We start from the raw sequence: 26,754 nt of genomic DNA, 5'->3' as shown, positions 1-26,754 counted from the left end.
ATGGACATAAGCCTGTATTTAAACAGACAGTCAAATATTGTATAATCTCAGGGTATTTTTCAGGGTAGACACTAAAATTGATCTGTGATTAAAAAATAAACCTCTGTATAGTATATATGAAAATTGTCCGAATTTTCAAAAATCCATAAGATTATGATAAAAAACAATTTCTAAGAAATTTAAAGGATCTAATAGAATATTTAGGTATTCGCTTTTGTTTAGATGTAATGTATTAATTTATTAACTTCATCTCATTTAAAATTTTTGACATTAGAAATATGACATATAGATGCACATTTGAATGATGGTATCTGTTCATGTCTTTGAGGAGTATAACTACACATCCGTTCACAAATAGCATCATAGATCCTAAAGTATTTAAAAGTTTTTAATAACTGAGGATACACCATTTATTAAATAATGAACTTTAAAATGTTATCATATTTCCTGTGTTCATTCATTCTTACTGAAGCCAACATGTACTGAAAGATTTTTGTATTCTTCATTTAACTTCTCTTTAAAAACACTGAAACTGTCAAGTTTTATCCTGAGAGATAACAGCTTAAATATATGCATTTTAATTTAAAATTGTAGTATTGTGTTTCTTCTTACATTTCCCACTGTAAACACTCCATACAGGTCAGATGTAATGTGAATTAGCCAGAAATATTTAAGGATATCAATAACTTAGCACCGACGTAACCATTTAAAATACAACCAAATTTCAGCTCTCTGTGCTTGACGGTTCTTCATTGAACGACTCTGAAGAGTAGCCCAGAAAAACAAAATGCTACCAGAATGTTATTAGAGTTTCAGCGCAGGGAAAATCACGGTGCATCCAAAAGTTTTCTCTAGTATATCATGACCTGTTTCTCCAATGTCAGTTATTATACTCGTTTTTTGGTATATAATATATTTTGAAAATGTACTGTTTTAATATTAGGATCCATCAACAATGAAAAATAGAGAAAGTAAGGAAATGAAGTTCAATATTTCTTTGAATTTCTCTTTAGAGCCACAAAAATTGGCTGTGTATCCAATTCTGCTTAATATTTCAATTGCTGTTTGGAGAAACCTTTCCAGCTCTCTAGTACTTTATGCATGCCAAGTATAACTTAAATACTTACACATTGAGAGCCTCTTCATAAAAAATGTTAGATCAATATGAAAATGATTTATTTAGTGAATTGTATTTATATGGAGTGGACTTAAAGGTAGATTTTAGGATTCATACAGGAGTCCCTCAATATGACACACTAACTTCATTATCAAATGGATTTCTCTTTCTGCCCTATGGAACTTCAACAGACAAACTTGTGCTCTCAAATTCAGAAATCAGCTATGAGAGGAGTGATAGAGGGTGATGATAGATGGTCAATGATAGCATTCTATATTATTGTTCGAATATTTGTATAAGCCGATGAGAACTATGTCTCATGTTTCTCAAAACCACTGTTTGCTTTTAAAGTAAAAAAAGAGAGAGAGAGAAAAAGAAAAATGCAGTTTCAAACTATCCCATGTAAATTAGCAAAGTGCTCTGAATATCAGTGAAAGTCCAGTCTTCTTTTTGCCTACTTGGGAGTTGAAGGAAAATTGGGAAAAACAAAGACCAAGTAGGCCCAAGAGGAATACACAGAATTCCCAGTTACCATTACCTAGTGTCCTCTGTTTCTTCTCTTTAGAGAAAATCTAGAGCACACATCGCACATAACACACATTTTAGGAAAGAACAAGGCAAAGAGGCAGTTTCAGATAAAGTTTAGATCATTTCGAAGGCAGTGAATTAGCATAGCTGAAATTGATGTTGAGCCATATTTTTTTTTTTTTTTTGGCAGACTTAGACACTGGCAGACAGTAAAAGTTAAAACTGTAACATTTTCTTTGATACTTTTGGAACTACAGAACACAATGTTGCATTCATTTTGTTCAAGCAAGGGACAGAACTGGTGAAGAAAATCCCCACACCTTTGTGCAAACCCTTTAACTTTGGTTCTGAGTCTACTCAGTGACTTGGTTTCATCTACTGCTGGGGCACGAGGCGTCTTTAGTTTACAACGTCTAGGGTTTCGAATACTTTTAGCTTGAGACTCTCTTCCGAAGCTCTTCCAATCCTACATACATGTATCTCCCCTTCTCTTCCTCCTCCTCCTCCTCCTCCTCCTCCTCCTCCCCTTCTCCTCCTCTTCCTTCTCCTCCTCTAGACCTAGGGGACGTAGGGTAGGGGTACGAACTGGGTGGTGCACATCCGTGTAGCCAGAACGTGGAGGCTGTCAGTTGCTGTCCGCTCCCAGACTGTGTACCTGAGCGTAGTGGCCACTCGGCTCCTCTGCCCAGCCCACTCCAGCCTGCAGTGTTGCTGCTGTCACGCCAGCCGGTGATTTGATAGGCTTGTCGGGTTGCCATGGTGTTGACTTCTTGCCTCTGAGGAGCTGCCCAATGACTGGAGGTCTGGGATTAAAGCGGGAAGAGGCAGCGGCCACAGCGAATTTCAGCGGCAGCTGCAGCAGCTAGAAACGAGAAGCCAGAGGACGAGGTCTTTAGACTGCGCTCCCCTCCCGCAGCCCGGACGGCCAGTGAGGGAGGAAGGAGAGAGGTGGGGGAGGTTGAAACGGTGACCACTCGAAGCCAGGAGATACAAGGGAGGGGTCTGAGACCCTCCCGGGAATAACTCATGAGCAATCTGCACGCGCTGAGAAGAAAAACCTTCCAGAATTCGTTATTATTCCCCCCAAGACATTACCTGGCCGGGTGGCGGGACTGGGAGTAGGTGGTTGTTAAAAGGGGACTTAGGTGGGCGATACACCTCCTCCCCCCCATCCCACCCTTTATTTGGGCAGCGAGGCAGTTTGACAAATAAAGAGGCGCTGTACGGAGAACTTCAAATCGTGGAAAACTAACTTATTCCGAGGAGAGAAAGTGCAGTGAGACCGCAACCGAGTAAATGAAAATAGTTGCCTGGGCCGGCGGCCGGTGGGGGCGGCCCGGGAGAGGGGGGGAGGCAGAGGGGGGCATGTGCAAGGCACAACCCCAGACGGAAACTGTAAACTAGGAAATGAAAGGGAAAGAAACCGCTTCTGTTATAAATTAGTAGGTAGGTGAAGGTTACGCAAAGAAGAAAAGGCAAAGTAAAGCTGTTAAAAGAATAGAATAAAACCCCTGGGAGTTCAACTCAAAATCCAACCCCCCCCCCCACTCCCCAATCCAAGGGGAGTAGGAGGAGGAGAAAAAGAGTGCATTCTGGTGTGATGAGAACTCTCTGGAATGTCTGGAGGAGAGGATAGAAGTGCGAGGGTAAGAAGACCCGGGTGCTAAATAATTGGCAGGGGAGAGAAATGGGGGAGGGGCGGGGTAGGAAAGAGAGATTCCGCGATTCACCGAAGGGACCTGGAGAGTCGGAAGAGGGGGATTCCAATGGCAGGGGGAGAGGTACAGAAGTTCAGACCTGTAGCGCAGAGGAGGGAGCGACCAGAGTCAGCTGGAGAAGAGGAGGAAGAAGGTGTGTGCTGCGGCGGGGGGCGTGGGAAGGCCACCGCCGTCAACTGCAAGGGGCAATTGCTAGGACAGAGGGCAGCGAGAGCAGAGAACCCGAGCGACTCAGGCGGTCGGCGAGAGCACCGCGGGGCAGCCCCCGCGAGTTAGAAGCCAGGTGTCGCACCGCCCGTGCCCCGGCTCGGGGCGATGCGGGGACTTTTCTGGCCAGGAGGAGAGCCGCTGGGTCAGCCTTCACGATTCACCGCGAGTCCCAAACACACGCCTCACTAACTACTTTACAGCCACTTCCATTGATTTTCTTTAACAAATAAACAGAATACCCGTTACAGCAACACTTCCTCTTGCTGCAGCGAAAATGCCACAAGCTCTGATTGCTGCATTTCTCTGGATAGCAGTTTTCACATCTCCAAAATAAATTATTTTCCCTCACTTAAAAGATCACATGTGTGATCACTTCCAGGTTTGGGGAGTCTAACCCTCGCCCCCTTCTCTATTTTGAGAATCGCCTTTTTAGATTAAGTAGAAGACAGGTCCGGATACAAGTTTGTAAACCTGGTAGGGCTCGCTGACATTTGCATATTAATTTTTGCTAATAAGAAGTATCAATTTGGAAGGGAAACGCCGACGAAGAAAATGACTCCTTTGCAACCGCAGGGAAATTAACACCAGTCCTACAGCCACACCTAAGCTACTCCCCTAGAGTTATCTCTAAAAAACATTTCCCTTAAAAAGAAAGTATTGTCAACTATACTTCAATTTAAAAAAATAAAGTCTTTATTTTAAAGTACCCCCCTTTAGAGCGGTTTCTGCTGGAGGTTCTAACATACATGTCAAAGGGTTGTTGAATTATTCATTATTGTAATTACTACCATCATTGTCATTATCCCTTTCCATGTGGAAATAATTTTATTATCGTAATTTGATATCTGAAGAATTTCCTGTTAGTCGTTTGATAATCATTTTTTTTTCTGCTGAAAAGAAAAGTTTTGTTTATAAATGAGATAGAGAAAATGTTTTAAATGCTTTGATGTTTGCTATAGATTTCCGTTTATCTAATCGATCGGAATGCCAATAAAATCGATTAAAGGTTTAGTGTTTTACAAACAACCATTTTGTGCCTTTTGATTTTATGTTCAGAATGATTTTAATAAAGCTAATGCTTTCTTTTAACATTCTCCCTTTAAAAAATCCAAACCTTTATCGTTTTTCCTTTTATTATTAGAAATTGTCAGTTAAAGTTCTTCTAATAGGAAAATAAAAAATATAAGCAATGGCTGCAATGGTTTAAATTTCATTCTCTTGTTGCTCAAGGTATTTAAATAAAGCCCTTTAAAATCTCTGTGAATTATATGCGATCATTCAGTGATTGCGGAATATTAAATTAAACTTAGATAAATCCGCATTGAAGGAGGCAGCACCCAATCCTGAATTTATTTCCCATTTTCTCTAACAGCATCACTGCGCTCCTCTCTTTGCAATGACAATGTGCCAAATCTGGGCATTTTGAAAACATTTTCCATATGCTTTAACAGGGGACTGATAGACAAAGAAGAAAAGGAGATGATCTTTTTGCTCTGAGGTATATTTTCTTTAACATTTTTCTCTTAGACTTTCACTAATAATCATTTTAAAGCAAAAGTTTGAAATCATTTAATTCTTTTTTTTTTTCTTTCACCTTTTTTTTTTTTTTCTTGCTATCTTGTAATTTATTCCTGAAGTGGAATTTTGGTTACAATATAATGTAAAGCTATCATTTCTGTACCTTGGCAAACAACATTTGTTTCAAAATCTTTGATTTAGTTTCTGCTAGCTGCCTTTTGTAATTGAAGATGGATTTAATTATACATTTTTGTAACTTAGATCAGATGGGCTGTTTGTTTGCTGCAGGATTTAATGGTGCTTTTGTGTCTAATATTTAGGGATGTTACATACAGAGGTGGTGGCTTTTCTTCAGTTATAAAGATCTGCACTTTTGTCTTGGAAATGTGGATGTTGAGATGAATGTATTGTCCTGTTTTCAAATAATTCTATTCGGTAGCCAGTGTTTAGTACATTGTCTAAACAGCACTGTTTTGACTAGATATAGATGTTTTAGGTTTAAAAAGATCACAACTTTATCGTCTATTCAGTGAAATCTCAGTTCTTTCTTTTCCCACTTATCTATCTTTTCCCATCTGCGTCGTTGTCTCTTACAGCTATTCCCCAGATGAAATGTAAAATTTTTGTTGGATATGTTTGCTGGAAATATCTCCATGTGTTTTGAGAAGGGTGTGCTTGTGATCCTGGGTTTGGGGGCAGGCAGTGAGTATACTGGTGCTGAGGGAGGTGGGGGGTGTAGTGGTAAGTGATAAGGAGTCCTCATTAATTTGCATAAGAGCTGTTGATGTGCTTGTGAAGTTGGTGAAGTGCTATTGTTTGGGTAGAGTCCCGCCTGATTTTGTTTATAAACACTGGGCTGGTTGCCTAGAGGGAAAGAAGGTCACAGCACTGTCTGAGCCCTGACCTCTGAAAGGCCAGAGGGTGTCTGACTTTTCCCTCCCCCTTCCCCCTATCCCTTCTCTCCTCCCTTAATTCTTCCCTCCTCAGACCGTCTATAACTCCTCCCATTTTCCCCATTCCTGACCTTACCTGTGCCTAACTTTACATAATAATGACCGCACCCCCCACCCCAACACTTCAAAAGCAGGTCAGAACCTCCAGAGAAAAAAGGTAAAACATTTACTGCAAAGTAAAAACCAAAAACGGACTTTGGTTAGAAAGAGAGAAATATACAGAAATATGGAAGTACAGATTGAGACCGGGATCAAGATAGGGGCATTTAATGACAAAAAAAGACCACAAAGGAGATAAGAGCCAGGTTGGGGGAGGGGAGGGAATCATCGAACGACAGATTTTAACTGCCCACAAATGCTACACACACACACACACTTAAAATGTCTTTCCTTTATGAATTTCATTTCATCTACCTCACTCTCACCATCAAAGACAGTGTCCATTCTGGATGTTAGGACATATTTTACCCCCCCCCCCCGTGAGTTCTCAAGAAAACTATACTTTTTTTTTTTTAATAGTAATGAGATTTGGCACTCTTCCACATTATTTCTTGAATTATTTCACTGTAAATATGTTTGTGACACCTTCCCAAATAAGCCCTTCACTTTCCCATTCACTGACAAACTTCACGTCTCGCTTTTACACGCATACTCACACACACACACACAGAGCCCACCTCCCCACTCACAAAATGACAGACATTGGTATCAAGTTTAAGTGTGTTTGGAAAGGAGTTGCTGAGTTAAAAATGTTAGTTAACAGACTGCCTTTGTTAAATAGCCCCCGGGTGGAGAAGACCCAACAAAAAAAAAAAAAAAAAAAAAAAAAAAGGAAGGAGGAGGGGGCTGAGGATCTGAAAGTGTCTGTGGTGATATAAAGGGTTCCTAACACTGAAATCTTGTAATACCTCGTTTCAAACTGAGCTCATCTATAGACCCCGGATGCGCGGTCAAAAGACTGGGAACCTTTTCCCCTTGGGCTGGGGTTGGTCTAGAGCTGGCGGGACGTGAGGCAGAGGGAGGTGGGGTATTTGCTAGTGAACTGCTGAGGGCAGGGCGGGGTGACCGGGGGACAGACAGCGGAAGACTCCTTAAAGAGGCTGTAAAGCCCAGAGTGTCCACGTTATAGATTTGGTTAATAAAACCCGCCAAGGAAAAGTCTGGAAGTGGAAATTACCTTTTGTCTCAGTATTAATTACTCCTTGCCTCCGCCACTCAACACCTAACCACCTGGTGTCCGTTTTGGGTTCTCCCCCAGCTCGGGGCTCGGCGTCAGGGTCCGAGCGCCCCGGAGTAGGCTCGGCTCGGCTGGGGTGGCCCTGGAGTGTGGGAGAGGGTGTAGGGAAAGTTCTGGGTACTGCAGGGAAACCTCTGCTCCTTTCACTTTGTAATAAAAAGTAGCCAAACGTTCCTGGAGGGCAGCGGCGGGTTCGCGCAGAGTTTAGGGACAGTGGAATGGGGCGTGGGGGGGGGGCAGGGTCAAAGGTTGACGGCAAGGGGTCCGCAGAGACCCGAGAGGAGCAGCTGGGTTTCCTGGAGCGAGGGGCGGAGGAGGAGGGCTCCAAGGGCCGCGGCGCAGCCCGGGCGAGCCGGGCCGATCGCGCCCTCGCCCCGGAGCAGCCCGCGGGCTGGGCTCGGGCTCGCCCGCCTCGCCGCGCCCCTGCCCGCGGCGCTGCGCTCCGCGCCTCTAGGCCCACCCCAAGCAGACCTGCCATCGCTTCTCCCCAGCTACCCTCCTCGCGCGGGCGCGCTCCGAGGCCGAGCCCTGGAGGAAACTCTTGACTCCTTGCTCGTCCCTCTCTGCCCCATCCCCTCAGCCCATTAACCCCCGACCCTCACCCCAGCTTCTCTTCTTAGGAAAGAGGTGAAAAGAGGATGAGAAAGAGATGATTAAAAAGCACACACACACACACACACACACACACACACACACACACATACACACACACACACACACACACACACACACACACAGCCTAGGAGGGGAATACTCGCTAGCAGAAGGGATTGCAAAAGTGGGCGCTCCTCTTACAAATCCTCCTTCCTTTTGTTTTCTTACTTAGAATTCAATAACTGCTTCCCCCCCCCCCCACCGAGTGGGGGGAGAGAGAGAGAGAGAAGAGAGAGAGAGAGAGAGAGAAGAGAGATGTATTTTCCAAGAAAAGAGAGGGATAGGGACGTAGAGGAGAAATAGCCACCAAATTTTTAAAATGGTTTTCCTGATTTGACGCTTGGTGTTTTGACATTAATGACATTAATGTTATTGATGATGTTTCAGGGAGAAAAAGGCAAAAGAAATAAAGGAGAACTTGAAAACGAAATGATCATCATTTCCCTATTCTTCCATGCCAGAAATAGACCCCTTTCTTCACCTGAGCCTGAAACAGACTTATTGTTCTCAGGTGTTTCCTTCATCATACGCATTTACCCGTCTGAAATCGCAGGAAATGGTTTTTCCATCAGTGAGCTTGTACATGGAGCCCTCTCCCGCAAAGGGCTTGATCTTTTCTGATTTGAACCTGAAAGTCTCCCTGCCTTCATTTCCCCTCAGTCTTTTTAAAAGCCCCCACCCCCTTCCCCAACACACACCTCAAATAGTTTTTTAAAGCCAGAATTTTTGCTCTCTGGGGTGTTTTTCTGTAAACAGCAATGCTACATAAACACCTCCTTCACTTGCAAGTTACAGAGAATTAAAATTTTACCACCGTGGCCATGTATATTTCCTAAAGCACATGGATAAACTCAACTGAGGTGCAATCAGCACGCCAATGATACAGTTACTATGCAAAGGTAAGACTGTAAACAAAGTAACTTGAAAATCTTAGAAAGCCATACACTTTGAGCAGATTTCTTCCCTAGTAAGTTTAAAATAGAATGCAGTCTTTGGAGAGGTAGATGATTTTCTTTCTGTTAGCGTTTAGTAGCCCTGGTTTATACTATACTAGTACATACATCGACTTCAGATTCCTAAGGTGGTGATTTGCTTTTTTTCTCTTAATAAAGACCATATCTAGGTTGTATTCTCTACTCCAAGGCTCTGGACTTTCATTGTAACCTTAGCCAGCTGTTGTAGGCATCTAGCTTTCCTGATTTGGGCCTAGGTCTGCTCTTTTGAGGACTATGCTTTTATCCTCCCAGGTGTCTTGTTTGGTTTTTAATGCCATTTGCATCAGTTGTAGGATTTTCCAAATGTTCCCTGATAACAGGAGGTTTCAGGCCCTGAAAGGTACATGTTTGCAGCCTCTGTTGTTCTTAGTGCTTCTGCGATAAACCTTCCTGTTGGTATTTGGTAGATCTGGTGCTTAAGGCCTAAGACAAGGTTTTGAAGCAGATCCTGGCGATCCAAAACTTCAAAGGCCTGTCAACTCAAAAGCAGCTAATGCCTCACCTGTCCAGAAACCTGGACATTGAAAGTATTTCCTGTTTTTTAGCTTGTTTGGTTTGTTACTTTCACCTTCTCTAGAATTCCTATTTTTGAAATATTATATAGATAGTGTCTATTTGTGACCTGTGGTATAGCAGTGTATCAAGATACAATCTGAATAGCAAGGAACTATATATATATATATATATATATATATATATATATATATATATTCCATATTCAGATATTCAGTAGGGGGTATTTAAAAGTATGTCTATTCCTAGTTTTAGTTAATTATCTTTTAATGAAAGTGTCACTCATATTCACATCTGTAATATTGGAAAGAGATAATTAGATTTTCAAATGAGAATCAGCCACCTTAAATTTTGCACCAGAAAATACCAAGTATATTTCATTCTAATGAGATCTGTAGTGGGGTTTTAAAATTCATCATAATGTGCTTCAAGAAAGATAATTCAACAGACTTGCAAGATGAAAGGTTTTTTTCCCTAAGTCTTCTTAAAGCTATTACATTGAACTTATGCAATTCTGATAAAATATTCAAAAATATTACATAAAGGCTAGAATCAGATCCCCACTATCACCCCTGTACCCATCACTTATTCTCATTTGAAAGTTTACTTTGACTCAACTAACCGCTGCCATCTTCCATGCCCTGGGTTTTCTCTCCTGAGTGTGTAAGCGAAAGATACCAGCCTAAATAGGTGCCGGTGGGTCCAGAGTGCAATCCTTCCTTTGAAATAGGCTGGGCCAAGCGGGGTGTGCACACTGCCAGGCACCCTTTATTTACATACATCTGCATATTTGCTCAGGCCCCGTATTTCGCCATTAAAATGCGTTCTTGTTCACAGCAGAATAAATGAAGCAGAGAAAAACTCTTCATTACTCTAACTTACATTTCTCCTTAAAGCTCCCTGGTAAACAAATCTCTGGTCCGATAGTAATTACTTTGACTCATTAAAATAAAAAAAAATTTTTTTCAACTGGTTAAAGGGCATTGCTTTGGCGGTATTTGTGTTTTATTTTCTCTCCCTTTTTGCTGAGAGAGAGAGAGGGAGGAGAGAGAGAGAGAGAGAGAGAGAGAGAGAGAGAGAGAATGTGTGTGTGTGTGTGTGTGTGTGTGTGTGTGTGTGTGTGTCTAATGAAGTTTGGGAGTCGCGCGCGCAGGGGCGCGTGGGGTGCGAGCCCCGGAGGCCCCCATCCCCTGCCCTGTCCGCGGTCGCAGCGTCCCAGGCTCCCGCCGCAGCGCTCCGAGCCTTAGAAGCCGCTCGGCTCCCGGGCTGCTCCGAGTCCGGGCTGCGCGTCATTTGCAGTCTGGGGAATGTTGATCACCTCACTAATTACACCTCTCTCTCCCCCCCTCTCCCTCTCCCTCTCCCTCACTCTCCTCTCTCATTCCCAGAGTGCATATCGGGAATAGACACACAAAGACATGCGCACTCAACTTAATCAGCCATTTTTTTAAACAGGGCTAAAACGATAATAATTAGCAGAATAAAGACATATCGGATTTTCATTTCCTTTCCTCCTTTTCCCAACCCCTTCACAACCAAACAGCGAGACCGCGGTCGGCACATGCTTTAACTCCTCCCGGACCCCCGAGGACCGCTCCATGCCCCCCACTTTCTGCTTCAGCGTTTTTATTTTCACCCAATAAAGTTCGAGGATTATTTTTTTATTTTTTTTATTTTTTTTTAAATGAACCCTCTCGTTTTACTTGGATGTGATCAGCTGTAAGTAAAATAAAAGCAAAACAAAAAAGAGGCGAAGATCGAGTAGGAACTGCAGGGGAAATGGAAAGTAAGTTTTTTCTTTAACTTTTATTGAGTAGTTTGTGTTAAATTTAGGTCGAGTATCGATTATCTTTCCAGCCTGATCTTGCACAATCTTTGATATTTCGCTCCCGCTCTCTCCCTCTCCGCCTCTCTCCCTCTCTGCCCCTAGCTCGCTCGCTCTCGCTCGCTCTCGCACACATCCCCTCATCCCGACCATCTCTTCCGCTCTGCCCCCCTTTTCTATCTCTTTCCCCCTTTTTTTTTGGCTCAAGGATTTGCTCCGCTGCAAGAGGGAGGGGGCACTGAGGGACCTGATTTTCCACTTTCTTTGGAGGGGGGGGGCTGCGTTTTTGGGATTTAACTTTTGGATTCAGTGGCGGATCATCCACGTTCGGCCGAGCAGTTTTCTCTCCTTTTTTTTTTCTGTCTTTTCGGGTTCTGTCTCCACTGCGAGCCTGTGGCGTTCTCGTGGCGCGGGGAAGCTGTCAGCTCCGCAGCGGCGCGGGCACTGCCAGGGGTCCCCGGTCGCCCCGCGCCCCCGCAGCCCGGTCGGGATGGCCCTTTCTTCTCACTCATCCTCCCAAAGTTTGGACTTTGGGCGGCGGGGCTTGGAGTCCCTCTCCCCCTACTCTGTCCCTGCTCTACCCGCCCCCCCCCCCCTTATTCAGCCTCGTTCTTCTTCCTCCTCTTACCACCCCCACCCTTGCCTCCCTCAAGTTCCCCGAAGGGCGCTTAGCGCGCGGGACTGGCGGAGGACCCGGGGTCCGAACGCCTCGGGCAGGGGGGTCCAGGGGGCCAGGGCGCTAGCTGGGGCTGGGGCTGCAGGTAGACCCCCGCCGGCCGGTGCGGAAGGCGGGCACCGCCGAGGGCTGCTCGCGGCGGCGCGGGCGGCGCGGACTCGGGCGCTGGCGAAAGGGAGGCAGGTCCGTTAGGAGGCGGGAACGCCGGGCCTCGGGGCCAGGGACCCGGGAGGCGGCAGCAGCTCTCGCCCGGCGCTCTTGCTGCTGGGTGTGTGTTAGACCAGGGATCGATGCCAGCGGCTCGGGGTCAAGAATCTTTCCTTTCCTTTTGGCAAAGGGTGTGTGTGTGTGTGTGTGTGTGTGTGTGTGTGTGTATTGGGGGGCTGTGGCCGCTGTGAGAACTGATTTATTCCCTGGCCCCCCAAGGAGGTTCCATGTCTACAAACGAACTTCACCTTCTTCGCCTCTCTCCGCATCAAGTGCGCCTTCCGGCCGGGAGCAGCTAAGGGAAGAGGGGCTGGAATGCGTCGGGTCTCGCCTTCCTCCTACTTCTATTTCACACCCTCCTCCCCCCCCCCCCCCCATTCTTTCTGCTCGTTTCTATTAGAAAAAAATAATAAAATTTCTCATGGAATTGTATAAAGTTTCGCTGCCGATGCCCAAGTTACTGAGGGTTACCCATCCTGTCCCCCTTCCCCCACGGAAGACGGTGCACTGGTTTGTATTTCTTTTGTTACCTGTGATCCGGGCGGGGGGCTCCTTTCGCGGCTCGGGCTGGGGTCCGGCCCGGAGAGGAGGCTCCAGTGGGCGCCTTTGGCCGCGACTCCTCACTTCCGCGCGGTTCTGCTGAGATCTTAGCTACCGTTCGGTGAGACACTCTCCTTGTAGGTACCAAAGGTTCAGATCGCAAACACGGACCCCCCCCCCCCACCCCGACCCCTACACACACATACATACACACTCACACTCAACACGTACTCACAGACACACACACGTTCTCCCTACTCCCCCCCCCCACCTCCAGCCCCCACCTTGCCTTTCCCCTCCCCCCTTCCAAAAAAAGCACACACACAACAACAACACCCCCCCCAAACCAAACAAAAACCCAAAGACAAGTTCACTGGCGGAAGATGGTGGATTGACACTGACTCAGACAGAGGCAGGTTCACCAGGAAATCTGGCGGTCCCGATTTCTGACAGTTGCATTTCCTCTCCTTGAGTCCTTCCCCCCCCCCCTTTTTAATAACTCTGTTCCATGTTTAATCAAGGATCATGTAGATGGCAAAAGGAGAGACAGAGAGAGAGGAGAGAGAGGAGAGAGGAAGAGAGAGGAGAGAGAGACAAGAGACAGAAGGAGGGTTCTTTTTTTTTTTTTTTTTTTTTTTTTTTTTTTTTATTGTGTTCTCCTGGATTTTCAGTGGCTTGATCCCTATAAACGTGGAGTGGTTAAAGCTCATATGTAGTATTATATTTTTAGTTGGGTGGATGGATGGAAGAGTCAGGGAGAGGCTGCGGCTGCCGCTGCCTTTTCGGGTGTTGCTTAGATTAAGGCTGAGACTTGGCTGCGATTGGGACGCGACAGTGACACGGGCATCGATCGCTTCCATTGAGAGCAATGCAAAAACACAGCCCGGGTATGTAACACTCTCGGTGCCATCAACATTTGTTTTACTTTATATTTACTGGCAAAACTGACAGAGCAAGCTCAGACTTTCTTTCTTTCTTTCTTTTTTCCCCTCTTTTCTCTTTTCTAACTGAAGAATAAAAAACAATTGTGCATAGAAGTTGTTGGAAATGATGGTTTAAATACAACAGAAAGGAGATATTTGGAATTATTTCACCACCTTTGTGACTGATTGTGTTTTAGAGTTTTTCTTCTCCACAGAGGAGCATATTACAGAAAATGAAGGTTTTCTTTTTTCCTTCCTGGTCTTAAAAAGAGAAAATCCTTAAGGGAATATTTGATAGTTTTCAACGTTTGCGGTTTCAATCAGCAGGAAGGCACACAAAAATAAAAGATGGCTAGCCAGCTGTTTTAACCTCTTGCACCTGGCTTCAGTGTGGGGATCATAAGGTTTATATAGTTATTTTTTAATGGTTTTAATATTTATGGCATAAACTGAGGCGAGAGCATCACTGTGTATTTATTCAATAGCTGGTTGCTTTTGGATTAAAAAAAAAGTAAAGTCATATTTGAGTGTTTTCATTTTTATGGCAATGAAGATAGAGCCAATGAAATATGGGGGAAATACCATAAATCTGAAAAGTGAAATGTACCTAAGGAACAAAGAAAGGTCAGGTAAACCAGCTGTGTAAGTCAAAGCAATAGCACCAACTGTGGGGTTAGACAGGGAGACTGGGCTCTGGGTCTAGGAAGTGAAAGTTGTCACTAAAAGTTAAAAATGAAGGAAACATGTTCAGCTCTATTGTACTCTTTTGCAGTTTTTAGTAGATGAGCCCAAATCTGTTCATTAATTTTGAGCTAGTTGGATTATTTTTAAAGATGCTGCACCAGCAAAGGAAAGCATAAAGGATGCTGAGAAAATCGCTGTTTAATATTGCAGAATTTACTGCTTTCATTCTGACCATGAGCCTAAATTTACACAATGAAATTTGATTATCTCTAATAACAATATTAGATCCTCCACTGGATGGATGAGAATTGGGGTGGTTTTGTTGATTGCAAGGGTTTAATGTTGCATTTCAGAATCTGATGTGGTTTGGCCTCCCTTCCATTAACTGGAAAACCCCTGAGGTTTTACAATTATTTCTTAAAGATAATACATTTAAGATTGCATTGGTAGGCTGAAGAAAAGTCATAAAGGCAAGAAGGGAAGCCCTTAATAACTCTTGAGATTCAGACATGTTCAGCAGTTAGATTGGCTCTGACTTCACCAAGGGTCGACAATGTGTCATTTCCACGAAGCCAAATTGCCCTCTGCCTATATGATATTAATGTGCAAATCAATATTTCAGGGATTAAATTTCCCTTCTTCATTTTTTATGGTTTCTACCTCAATAAGTCTCAAGTCTATTAGAAGAGGCTGGATGATTTAAAATCTTTCACTGCAGAATGGCTTGTCGTAGTCTTGTTTCACAGACCATTTTAGGATTTTCGTTATAAAGACTAAGGGCATCCTAAGGAAGTTGTGTGGTAGTATAGAGGCATGCTCAATAGCATAAAGCCCTTGTTCGATTAGTAGCTAAGAGGTATTGGAAATATAATATATATGTTTATGCAACACACACACACATTCTACTGCTTTAAAAATATTATGTTAATCACCTATTGATTTATTTCAAAATCAATTGAAGTTCCTTTCTTATTAGTGATTTGTTCAGCATTCTTGAGGACTGTGTTAATTTCCTTAAGGAGTATGCATGAATTGGCTTGGTGTGAAAGTATTTGGGAGGGATTTTCACTTAGCAGTATTTTCCTAAGAAATATTTCCAGAAACCACTGTTTGTAAGAGTAATAATCAAGTGTTGTCATCTGCATACATTGTTGTCATAGCTATCATTGCATTTTGTGGCTGAATGATTTAGCTGATAACTGTTAAAGGAGGCCTTCTCCAGTTCATTGTACATTTATTTCCAGTACTTAGTGGGCACAATGTTTCTTTTAACCCTCTTGGAGAAACACATTTGTAAAAGAAAATATGAGATTTGATTGGAAATAATACAAAGCAGAAATTGGGGAGGTCAAAAAAAAAAAAAAGATTGTGACTTTATCACATAATCTTGGGAAGGCCTACTGTCTATCATTTGGTGGTGGTTTATAGTCTAAAACCATCTGGACCAAGTTCCGCACAGCTGCACGAATTTCATATGTGATAGAACATTTTTTCCATTCAGTGTGAAATGTTCCTTCCTAAAAAACGTACACCAGACTCGCTTAATTTAGTCTGTTAAAAGAAATGCACATGAAAAAGGACAAAAGGCTCTTTAATCTCTGCAAGCTGTTTGTTTTTCTTCAAGATTCCTGTCTGTTTGGGTTTGAAAAGTCATGTTTATTGAGGGGATGATTCTGAGGTGTGACATTAAAATAATATATGATTTTTGGACTGGTGGCCATGCTCCTGCTTAATTTGCAGAACTACTTTTTATGCCTGTCAAAACATAGAGTTAATCTATCCTTATTTACAATTAATCTCAATAAAATTAATCTTAACTATGCTTTATTCAGTGGCTTAAAATATCTAATTATATTCAATTAACTGCTGTCATAGTAATTAACATTGCTTAATTGCCTCTGCATATATTTATGTAAAGCTCATTAGGTGCTGATGCTCCCTTTTCCTTTTCTACTTGCCATTTTTGCTGTTGTCAAACCATTTTCATCTCCCAAGGTTCCACAATGTCAGTGAGAGCAAATTCTTAACATTTTCTTGAAATGGATGTTATTGCTTTTCTATGAGAAGATACTCGTTATAAGTCTTTAAAGACTAATCCACTCCCCCTTTTCCCTCATTTCTGGTCCCTACCACACTCACAAAATATTTTCTGTCATTGTTGCTAGAAATATGAGAAGCCAGGTTAAGCTTTGTGTTTATAAATGAGGAGCCTTTCTGTGTCTGCCTAGGGGCTGTACCCACAGGCAGAGTTTCTATCCTCTCAGACCATTCTAAGGGTTAAAGACTTGGCCAAGGTTCAAACTGAAAAGCGCCCAGGGAAAGTGCATGTGAATATGTACAAGTTTCATGTAATTAGTGCTTAATTATATTAACATATGCAAATTGTCAACTTAGGAGCTTGTTGAGCTGGCAAAGATCAGCTAGGCACAATTGCTGTATTGTTCTGAAACAATAATGGATTTCAAGTTGGATTGTGGAAACACATAACTAGCTATCTAATTTAACTCATACCATGGTGAAATTTCATTAGTCTCCATGGAGACTGGTTTAATTGTGCTGACTAATGTTCTGGGCTGCAGAATGTCCTAAAAAGAAAGCGTTGTTTGCCTAATCCACCTTACAATGACACTTGTTTGTACATGTTTCCCTTGTGTGAGAATTTGCATATGCAAATAAATAGTTTCTCTGCCCCATTTGTCATGGCTGTTCATTACCCATGAAGAGGACATTGTTACCAGGCTGTTACTGAGTCTCCCAAGACAGGATAGTGTCAACCAGTCCAGCTACATTCTTTCATAATTTGTTTCTGATTAATAGACCAGAGTGAGTCTCAGTCTCTTTGGGCATCTGCAAAGGGAAGGTCAGTTCTGTCACAGAAAAGAGTTTCTGCAGTATGCTGGGGGACTTTTTCTTCTTCCGATCATTCTCCTTTTCTCCATTCATTGGTTAACACAGTCATATTTAAAATAACGTATTCTTGTCCTAAGAATGCCTCTACTCATAATCTCTAGTTTCCTAAAGCAAAAAGATAGGAAAAGAAAGGAGATTCTGTTATTGGAATATTAATCCTGTTTTTGACAGAAAGGTAAACTGATATAATTGCTTTTCAGTTGAAGGAATGGGGGTTTATACAAGTGTGAAAGCATCGGAAAAGGATTAGCATTTTTTTGCATAATGAAAAGCTCTGTTGAATAGGGTTCTGAATGGCTGACTGAATGACTGAGATGAAAGAAGATGAAAATGCTGGCCCCTCTTTCTTTCTGCCTATGCTCTGCTCTCTCTAAAGTTATGTTTGTCCAGGACTTGAGAAAACAAGCAGGGGCTCAGATTTCAGCAACTTATAAGGTGCCCTGTGTTCTCATCGTCACTGGGAAGTACTATGTAGGACAATTGTGCAGCTAGAGGATGATAAACAGGGGTTTGTATGTAGCAGAGTTTTCAGAAACATGCGAGCCTCGCCAAATATTGACTATTGGGCGTCACGAATTCCCAGCACTTTGCTGTCGAAAACAGTTACTTCAGAGGTGGCCACGAGGGTGGTGTGGATATTTAATTTATGTTGATGGACTATATGGTGTTCCTCCACCACCCCCATAGGCTATAAATAGCTCTCAATAGGTAGAATGCTTCGTTTGGGAAAGAGCTGTGTGTCCTCACTTGTGGCAATGTTAAGTGTTTTAAGTGGCCCGTCAGCTCTTGTGGTTGGGAGGGGTTCGTCGACCAGGATACAGAGTTATTTTCTGAGGATTTCATTCATCTTCCTGTTGCCTTGTAGGTATATGGTGCATTTCATTTTGAGCTAAGTCCTTTATAAAGTGTCTAAGTATTGTATGTTCGTTCTCAGAGACGTTTGCAGTAAGGTTTTCTCTTGTCACTAGTTAGAGTTGTAACTGGTTATCAGTTGACAACATGGTCAGGGCTCCCTCTTAATGATGTTTCTTCAACCATAATTAGGGCAGTTAAAATACTGTAAGTGTTGAGACACCTTCAAAGGTGGGAATTGATTCTTTTGTACATATGTAAAACAAATTCAGTGGGGATAATTATTTATAGGTATACATTTTAAACATGCTCTTTCCGGTTTGGGGGTCACCACAGATGAGCCATGGAAAGCTGCCCCAGAGCAGGACTGAAAGATTCCACCAGAGGTTAACCTAACTTGTTTTCTTCCCAGAGTGTAGAAGGTCTGTCGGCCTCATCACACTTTAGCAGTTCAGTTGCTGAGGTACTATTAAGATGGTTACATGGAAACTTGGGAAATCAGAAGTGTTTTCACGTAAATTAAAGGATAAGGGTTGCCTCTTGAGTACAGAATATTGTAAAGGAAAAGTGTTTGATCTTTGTTATATAAAGTCACCAAAATTCTTTACTAGAGTCCTTTTAAAAATTTGTCAAGAAATTCTGGATTGTTTCAGAAACTTTTATGGTTAACTTTATGATATGCTTGCAAAAAGTCTTAAAAGAACAAAAAAAAATCCACATGGAGGCTATTTTACATGCAGAAGGGCTTATTAAGGTATTTCCATAAGAAAAATGTGTTAATTTAAAAAATAAATTCATTTATATTTTAAGACATTGTTAACCAAGCACCATGTGTTGTAACTGGCAGCTTTCCAGCCACCATGGAAGTGGATCACACATGGGTTAATAGTAGCTTATGTGATGTCTGCATTCTTAGGAAATGGGCAAAAGCCCAGGGTATTCTGATATCAAGATTTTAGGAATCAGACAGAAAGCAGAATATATGTTTATATGTGAACAGATGGACACATGTGAGAACTAAAAGTGCACAATTTCTCTTGGCACTTGTTTTCGTTATCCCTGATGATATAACCAAGATCTTAGTGCACTCACAGTCTTTGATGGCTAAGGACGAAATGGTCTTTTAATGAGGGCTCAATGGCATTATTTTCTTGCATAAGGATTGTGCCCCTGTGATCTTGCTGGATTTGATGTTCTGTTAATTCCCTAGTTTCAGAGGTTCACAAGTTGCCTTGAAAGTTTGATATGGTTTCACGTTTGACATACAATCCTCAGTCCAGGAATGGCTGCTCTCCACTCCCCTACTCTCTTAAAGGTTTGTGAGTGAAATAAAATATTTGCCATTTTGAGCTATTTTTGAATGTATGCACACAACTTAAAAACGGCTGACACTGAAGTCCTATTTGGCAAGCAACTTATCTCTGATATAATTAGCCACTTTAACATTCTGGAGATTGAAAAAATAAACAGACAACATTTAAGAATTGGGCAGCTTGACTTGGTTAATATGTCATAATGCCCTGATGGTCCAAGACAAGTCCTGAGTAGGTGTTTTAGTCATTCAGGTCAGGAGTTCACACACCAGCATCATGTATTTAGGTGACTGATCATTCCTCATGTTTGCTTGTCCTGGGGATACAACAGTGCACAGTTGATAATTTCTGAATGGTACGCGCTATAACACATACCTCTGACGACAGAGTTTATAGGTTCTGTTGTGTTCTAGCTATAAAAACAGAAAGCATTCTGCAAGTATTTACTCAGTCCTAAATCATTTTAACCAGGGAAAATTGACTTTTCGGTTAAAATATGCATTTTATAACTGTCCATAAAATTCTTTTCCTTCACTGTAAAGAAGAAAGGAAATCCATAGCTTTAACAATGGTTAAAATACAAAAACATGTGAGCTGGTGTGTGCCACCTGGTTGTACTGTTAAGAACAAAACAAAACAAAACAAAACAAAATTAAACAAAACTTTGTAAGAAGGAAGTTTATGGAGAATCTTAAAATTTGCATGCTTGAAACAGTAAATTGAAGAAGCCCAATCTTTTCCCAAAGTACCTTCATTAAACCTGAAAGGCTTTCTTAATGCGGATTCTCTAAAATACAGTTCTTAGTACTTTTTTCCATACAGTTAGGAATAGTGCAAGTAATACTTAAAATTTTATGAGCCTACTGCTCAATTGAGAACGAGTCATATCTTTGGTTTAGTATATACAAACTAGGAGTGTGTATAAAGACACGTACACACCCACCCACCCTCTTTCCATGTCGCTGTCTCTCTTTCCTTTTTAGATGTAGATGTATTCCTAAGGGTAGCCTGTGAAATTTTCTCTCTGTAGACTAAATTCCTTTCATTTTCTAAGAGCTGGCCAACATGACCACAACAGAAAATAACAGGTAGGTTTGTAAGGCAACTGGAAACTATCAAGATGCTAAAGCCTGAGAATACCCTAGAGTTATTCAGTTCAGCCAGCTCATTTTAAAATATGGGATATTGAATTCAGGAGAAATGATCATTGAATTACCAAGCAAGGTAGGAAAATGTCAGGACAAGAATTCAGATATCCCAACTCTAGGACCAATGGTCACACAGCTATATTGGCTGCTTGGAAACGGGTTTGTTATGTGACTGAATGGGTCTTGGAAATAGAGAAGAAAAGGAAAATGTGCGGTGCAGACAAATACAAGTACAAGTACACTCTGGATGGTATCTTATCACTGTGACTGTAAACATATTCTTGGGTTAATTAGGAGGTCAGACTTGAATGGTCCAGATGAGTTTATGATTCATAAGAGTACTGATGACCTCAGTGAGTTAAAATGTATGCTTAATAATCATGAACATGGTGTTTTGAAGAATAAGATTTCTATTCTGTGTAGGGAAAGTAAATGAAGACAGGGCTGTGATATTTTAAAGACAGCATAGTGCAGAGAATGACAGTAAAAAACAGACATTCTTTTGATTCTGTTTACTTTGGATTCCTCTTTAAATGAGTTTATTTTGACTTAGGCTTTAGATGTTTGAAAATCCACTCCGTTTTTGACCACTCAGTGACCATTAGGAATTGTGTTAGAGCTACGAGACACCTGAATTAAATTCTTATAATGGATTGTCTTATCCAAATGATTTAACCTTTCTAAGCCTCAATGTCCTCATTTGTATCTCAGAGTTGTTGTAGAGATTACATAACATTAAAGTGTTGTGAACATCAAAATAAGTAAATGTGACAGGGCCCGATACCCTATGTTCCCTTTTTCTTTATTTTCAATAGCTGGTTTTGATGTAATACTCGACTGAACAGGATTTGATAAAGCAAGTCTACATAGGTCTTGTGAGTACAGATGCCCTCTCTCTTACAACAGATGCAAGTAGAAACTGGGAAACGGGTATGCATAAAAGGTATATTCTTATCGACACATACCTAGATGACATCTAGGAGGACCGTCCTCCACCTCTACCACTCCATCATCATGGGTTGTTTTGGTTTGGAGGGCTTTTAGACGTTTAATGCATTTTTGGGTCTTTTTCTAAGAAGCAAATTAGAGCAGGAATCGTTTTTAAATAATTCAGACCTTAGTCTATCTACATGAACTCAAGATTCCAGACTGTCCATTATATGCAATAATAGACGATACCACAGTGTTTATTTCAGTCTTGTTGACCCAGCCTGTTTGAAAGCCTTTGAATTAGAGGATTTCCAAAAACTGGATTAGATGCCATAGAAATACCTTTCCATGTTTTTGGTATTTTGATATTTTGATACACGACGAAAGGAGTATAGATACTATGACATTGGCACCCTGTTGATCAAGATTCATACCCACTTAGAGAAGAGATCCAATTACTAATAATCCAGTAATACTGTACAAACCTTAAACCTTTCAATTTTCTTGAGGGATTTTATAGCCAACTTATGAGACTGCAGGCTTATCTGTTGTTGGAGGACATCACAATCCTTTATCTTTTTGTAATAATGCATTATTCATTAGAGGAGTACCCAGGCTCAAAGATGATAAGATTCATGACAAGGGTTAATAAATTTATAATACAATTTTTGGACTATCTAAAAACAAAAATCTATTTATATTATGGACTTTCTTTTTAAAATTCATAATAATTTCCCATTGTGATACATATAAGATACATTTAAAATTATTATTTGTATTGTTATGGGAAATGTAAGTGTACTTGGATCATAAGTTTTCAGCTTTGAGTTTGCTTTTTGCTTAATGTGTGTGGCTCAAAATCTTTGTTAAAATTTTTCTTAAAAACAAAATGTGTGCCTTGCCTGTATTCTGGTCATTTATAACTGGCCCTGGACTTGATAAGAAATACATTAATATAAAGCTAAGCCTTTATTGAGTACTGATAAGGAAATGATACATTTCACTGAAAGAAAAACAGTTAGCATCTCAGCATTTTTCATGATGCTTATTTAAGTGTTTCCTCCAAATAAATTTCAGCCTCCATGAGGGCAGCAACCACCTGTTTAATCACTGTATTGGGGGGGACATTATTGGCAAATCCTTGGTGCTTAATAAAATGTCTGTTGAATGAATGAAAAGATGAATAATAGTTCATTAAAAATGTACACAGAAAGCTTCAGTTTACTATTCTACTGGAATCTGCCTCTCTTCTTGAGATCTTCTTGAAAAGAAATAAACAACCTTGAAAACATCTGGGTTTGTCTTGGAAAACTCCATAGGGAACACTATCTTCAGTGCAATCTGAATGGGTTTTTCTAGCAGAGCCATAGATTGTTGCAGTCAGAAGGGATGTAGCATAATCATCTTGTCTAACCCATAAGGAAACTGAAGCTCAGAGAAATTCCTGGGAAACATCACATAGTTACAGAGCCTCGCTGATCAGATCTAATGTGTATGTGCCCTTCTGCAGATCATTTCGTATTTTTCACCTTAGTGGAATTAGCTGCTGCCATATGTAAAGAGTCTATAATACTAATGTGAGAATAATTTCTGTTATGTTGGAGATATTTTCATTTGTGGAATTTTTCCAAGCAAAGGAAGACTTTTCAGCTGGTACAATTTCTGTGATGACCACAGCACAAGCTGACTGCTCTGGGATTTTAAAGTTAAGCTGCTTGAGATAGGACAAGAATTGCTTGAAAGGTGAAAACTTGCAGGAAAAATAGGGTGGGTCATTTAGTTCTTGAAATGAAGCAGGGTGCAGATTAGGAATCATTATGGTTTGCCAGAAGTCCCTGGTCATAGAAGCCTGTTTAAGTGCTCACTGTCAACAAGGAAATCATGGGCAGCACTTACAGTGGCTCACCTCTGATTTATTCATAAACCTCACACGAGCACTTGGCTTTGTTCTTGCTCTAGTAAGGGGGACTGATGCCAATAAGAACAGGAATAAAGAGCTCCTTGCATGGTCCAAGAGTGAATAGCACTTTACCTCAAAGCCTGACCTCCTTTCCTGAGGTCTGTTATGCTACAGTTGACTCTGATTGGCTGTGTGTTCTCAGATGAAATGAGAGAAGAGGTTATAACAAGTATCTACTCTGTAAACTCCATAGTATACATAACAAGAACTACGTAACTGGAACTTGGGTTCTAACTTAACCTAAAGATTGTGATATTTATGCTAAATGGAAAGGCTTCCTTTTCCCCTCTCCTTTGCAACTTGAAAAGTTTCACATTTAATAGTAGGTGGAAAAATACTGCTTCCTTCTAATTGAAGAATACAATGATCTTGGAGTGAAATGGGCTTTGACAATCCCTTTCCCCATTAAAATGAATTTAGAGAGATTTCATAACATGGGAAATTAAGGGTTCAAGAATAAAATACGTACTACACTGGGAGAAAAATAAAGACCTGGGCTTGCAGATTGATTAGCCATGTTTATCTGAGAAGCTTTATTTGTGCCAACTTACAAGTGACGCTGTGCTCCAGCCACCCATGTTGAAGAGAAGGGACCTTTAAGAGACGGTCAGCTGGCTGGTTTGCACTGGGGCAGAGGTTGAGTAGAGTTACTTAAATCCCCAGAGCGACAGTTAGTTAATGCTAGTCTTTTTTTTCCCCTCCCCTGATCCTGTCCACTTTGGCTACTCTTTTCTTCTTTTGATGAAGTTGGTCTCTTACTACTTAAAGCGCATATATTTACACAAAAATTTCCTCAAATTTTCACAACACATTAACCCAGAAGAGCCATATTAGGAGATGGTGATGAGAGTTAATGATATATCTTTAGATAAAGCCATCCTCCCATGCAATCACATCAGAGTCATCAGCTCATTTGTCATGGCTGAAGTGAAAATGTCAGGACCAATGAGTGTATGAGTGCTGAAGGGGGCTAAAGGGCTTTTGGAGAGAGACATTTTTGTGCTGGGAGTCAGCCATGGCTTAGATTTAGCTCCAGGGAAATATTGGGATTAGCCAGCACTGTGTACAAATCCTTAGCATAACAGAATTAGTTGGGAAGCTGGAGAGGTGGGGTCATGAGTACGGGTGTATTTCTAGACTTATGCTCTAGGATGCAGGCCGGGAACTATGGAAAAGAGTGAGGTGACATAACCGTTATTTTAAGGGATGTGTTTCATTCAGGTTCATTGATTTCAGCAAGATTGAAGCCCTGGATTTGAAGAACATCAAGGAAAGACTTGCAATAACATACACTAAATATGTATATATGACTTTCGTTTTAAATTTGGCTGCACTAAAAAAAAAATTGATCTTAACGTCTGAAAGCTTTTGGGGGAGATAATATTTGGGTACACAAAGATAAGATTCAGGCACAATGTACTTTTGAATAGTATTTTAAAGTCAAAGTTAATGCTTCATTTAAGTAATAGTAATTATGGTGAAATACTTGTTGCGTTGTTGAATTTACCCAAGACTAAGAAGCTAAACTTCCTTTACACAGACTTCATTCCGAAACTTTAATTGAAAAGTAACTTATTTTCTTTGGCTACAAAAGTTCTTATCTTTGATAGACCAATACTAGCAGATTTATTTCATTTTGAATCCAGTGAACTGTTCTCTTTCAGATAATGCACCCATACAACCTTTTCTTGTTTAATTCGATTGATTTACAGTGTTAAAGTGAAATAATCTGATACCTGTTTCCTGCCCTTTGAGTATTTGTCGTCAAAGAAGCTGATTAGTTTTTCCCCCAGCTCTTTAGCTGTTTTAAATGTATAATTATCATTGCATGTCATTTGATAGCTGCACTAATTGCTGCCAACTATTGTCTGTTTGCACTTAATGCTGAAACCTGATCAACATCCTGCTTTGGTTGATGTTTGGTGGTAAACTTTAATTAACTCTTATTGCATTGAAGAAGAGTTCAGGCTTGGTGCTAACTAATCATTTACCTTCATTATGTCCTGACAGCTCCACTTGTTCTTGGTCCTAATAGATACACCAGTCAGTAAATAAACCTGCAAACCTCATGCCTTATAGTTGCTCCACACTGGTATTTTGCTACCTAAAGTATAAGATAATTGGGCCCAGATAATTATTTAGTTAGTTTAGTATCTCTAGTTCTGCAGACACTAATCTTAATTGCCTCTTTCATGCTGGACAATTTCATTTTAATAGAAACTGTAGATTTGAGATAACATTATTCCTTCAACATGGTTCCTATGAACATGCATCTTTTGAATCAATACAATTAAGCTTGTCTCCTGTTGGAATTCTTGTCATTATTTTTCCTGAAATACTTTTCCTGTAATGATATTGAAGTTAAAGTAATCAGGTTACCAGCAGATCATGTAAAATTCAACTCAAAATTGCTGGCTGCTTGATTTTAATTTGTCTGACATCAAGTTTGTTTGAAAAGGGATAATATGTGGGTAAACCAAGGAGCTTATAATTATGGTTGACGTTTGTTTGTTTATAATGAAATCTAATTAAAGTTCATACATTTAAAACACAAAAGTTAATTACTGAATTGCTCACTTCACTTATGGACAGCAGTCAAATTAACTTTCAGGCCAAACACACACACACACACACACACACGCACGCACGCACACACACACACAAACAAACAAAGGGCTCTTCATAATAGAAATAAAATAACCAACTAATCTTAAGGATCAAACATAAATTTGCCAATATTTCATCCAGAAGAAAACTTGGCATTCCACTTATGTTCTCTAGTATGTTAGTCCTATGTGGTTTATAATATAAAGTGACTTAAAGTATTTACAAAGCGGTAGAAAAAGAGACTTATATTTTGTAGACTCTAGGAGTATTGTATAATAAGAGGTACTTGGTAGTGATTTTAAAATTTATGCATATAACTTTATTCATTAAAACTATTTTGAAATCATTGAAATCATTGCTCAGAGAATAAGAATGTTTGCTGGAATACCTGACCTGTAATTAGCTTTATAAAGATAATTATGGTAGGTTTAGCCTGCAAAGAATGACATTTTTTTTTAAAGTAAGAATGTACTCACTTTATTACACTTGCTGTTACATTTGTTATGAGATCATATTCTTGGGAATCATGAAATACAGATAATTATACAATTGCTTTTCTTTTAAGTACTTAAGTATCAGTAGTTCAATAATGCATTTTATATAATAGATAAAGAAGGAGAAAACACATGTACATGTTAGAATATACTATCTTCACATTGTACATGAGATAAATATATGTGTGGAATGTTTTTCACTAGTCTGGTAAATCTCTTTTTGAAGCCAAATATTCAATGGT

General features: G+C 40.7%; 1 protein-coding gene and 2 long non-coding RNA genes across 13 annotated transcripts in view; 1 reads left to right on the top strand and 2 right to left on the bottom strand.

The window, feature by feature from the left end:
• LOC123586025 overlaps positions 1-13,296 on the bottom strand; it is a 43,347-nt gene extending 30,051 nt beyond the window's left edge. For 3 of the 6 annotated variants that reach the window (XR_006706546.1, XR_006706551.1, XR_006706550.1), the window contains exons 1-2: positions 12,682-12,889; positions 2,301-2,507 (exon numbers count right to left, since the gene is read on the bottom strand). This is a non-coding gene — a long non-coding RNA (uncharacterized LOC123586025). Of the gene's footprint in view, positions 1-2,300; positions 2,508-12,681; positions 12,948-13,093 lie in introns of those variants that run through there. The other 3 variants (XR_006706547.1, XR_006706548.1, XR_006706549.1) reach the window with 3 other exon arrangements.
• ZFHX4 (zinc finger homeobox 4) overlaps positions 10,698-26,754 on the top strand; it is a 186,616-nt gene continuing 170,559 nt past the window's right edge. For 2 of the 4 annotated variants that reach the window (XM_045454830.1, XM_045454827.1), the window contains exon 1: positions 10,700-11,229. The gene's annotated coding sequence lies outside the window, so the exon portion shown is untranslated. Of the gene's footprint in view, positions 11,230-13,308; positions 13,579-26,754 lie in introns of those variants that run through there. The other 2 variants (XM_045454829.1, XM_045454828.1) reach the window with 2 other exon arrangements.
• The window catches only part of LOC123586027, a 24,444-nt gene continuing 17,147 nt past the window's right edge, over positions 19,458-26,754 (bottom strand). For all 3 annotated transcript variants that reach the window (XR_006706555.1, XR_006706553.1, XR_006706554.1), the window contains 2 exons: positions 21,487-21,592; positions 19,458-19,689 (listed from right to left, as the gene is read on the bottom strand). This is a non-coding gene — a long non-coding RNA (uncharacterized LOC123586027). The remainder of the gene's footprint in view (positions 19,690-21,486; positions 21,593-26,754) is intronic.

The sequence above is a fragment of the Leopardus geoffroyi genome, chromosome C3 (assembly GCF_018350155.1).
Source record: "Leopardus geoffroyi isolate Oge1 chromosome C3, O.geoffroyi_Oge1_pat1.0, whole genome shotgun sequence".
NCBI classification, from domain to species: domain Eukaryota; kingdom Metazoa; phylum Chordata; class Mammalia; order Carnivora; family Felidae; genus Leopardus; species Leopardus geoffroyi.
This window is presented reverse-complemented; position numbering and strand designations above follow the sequence as displayed.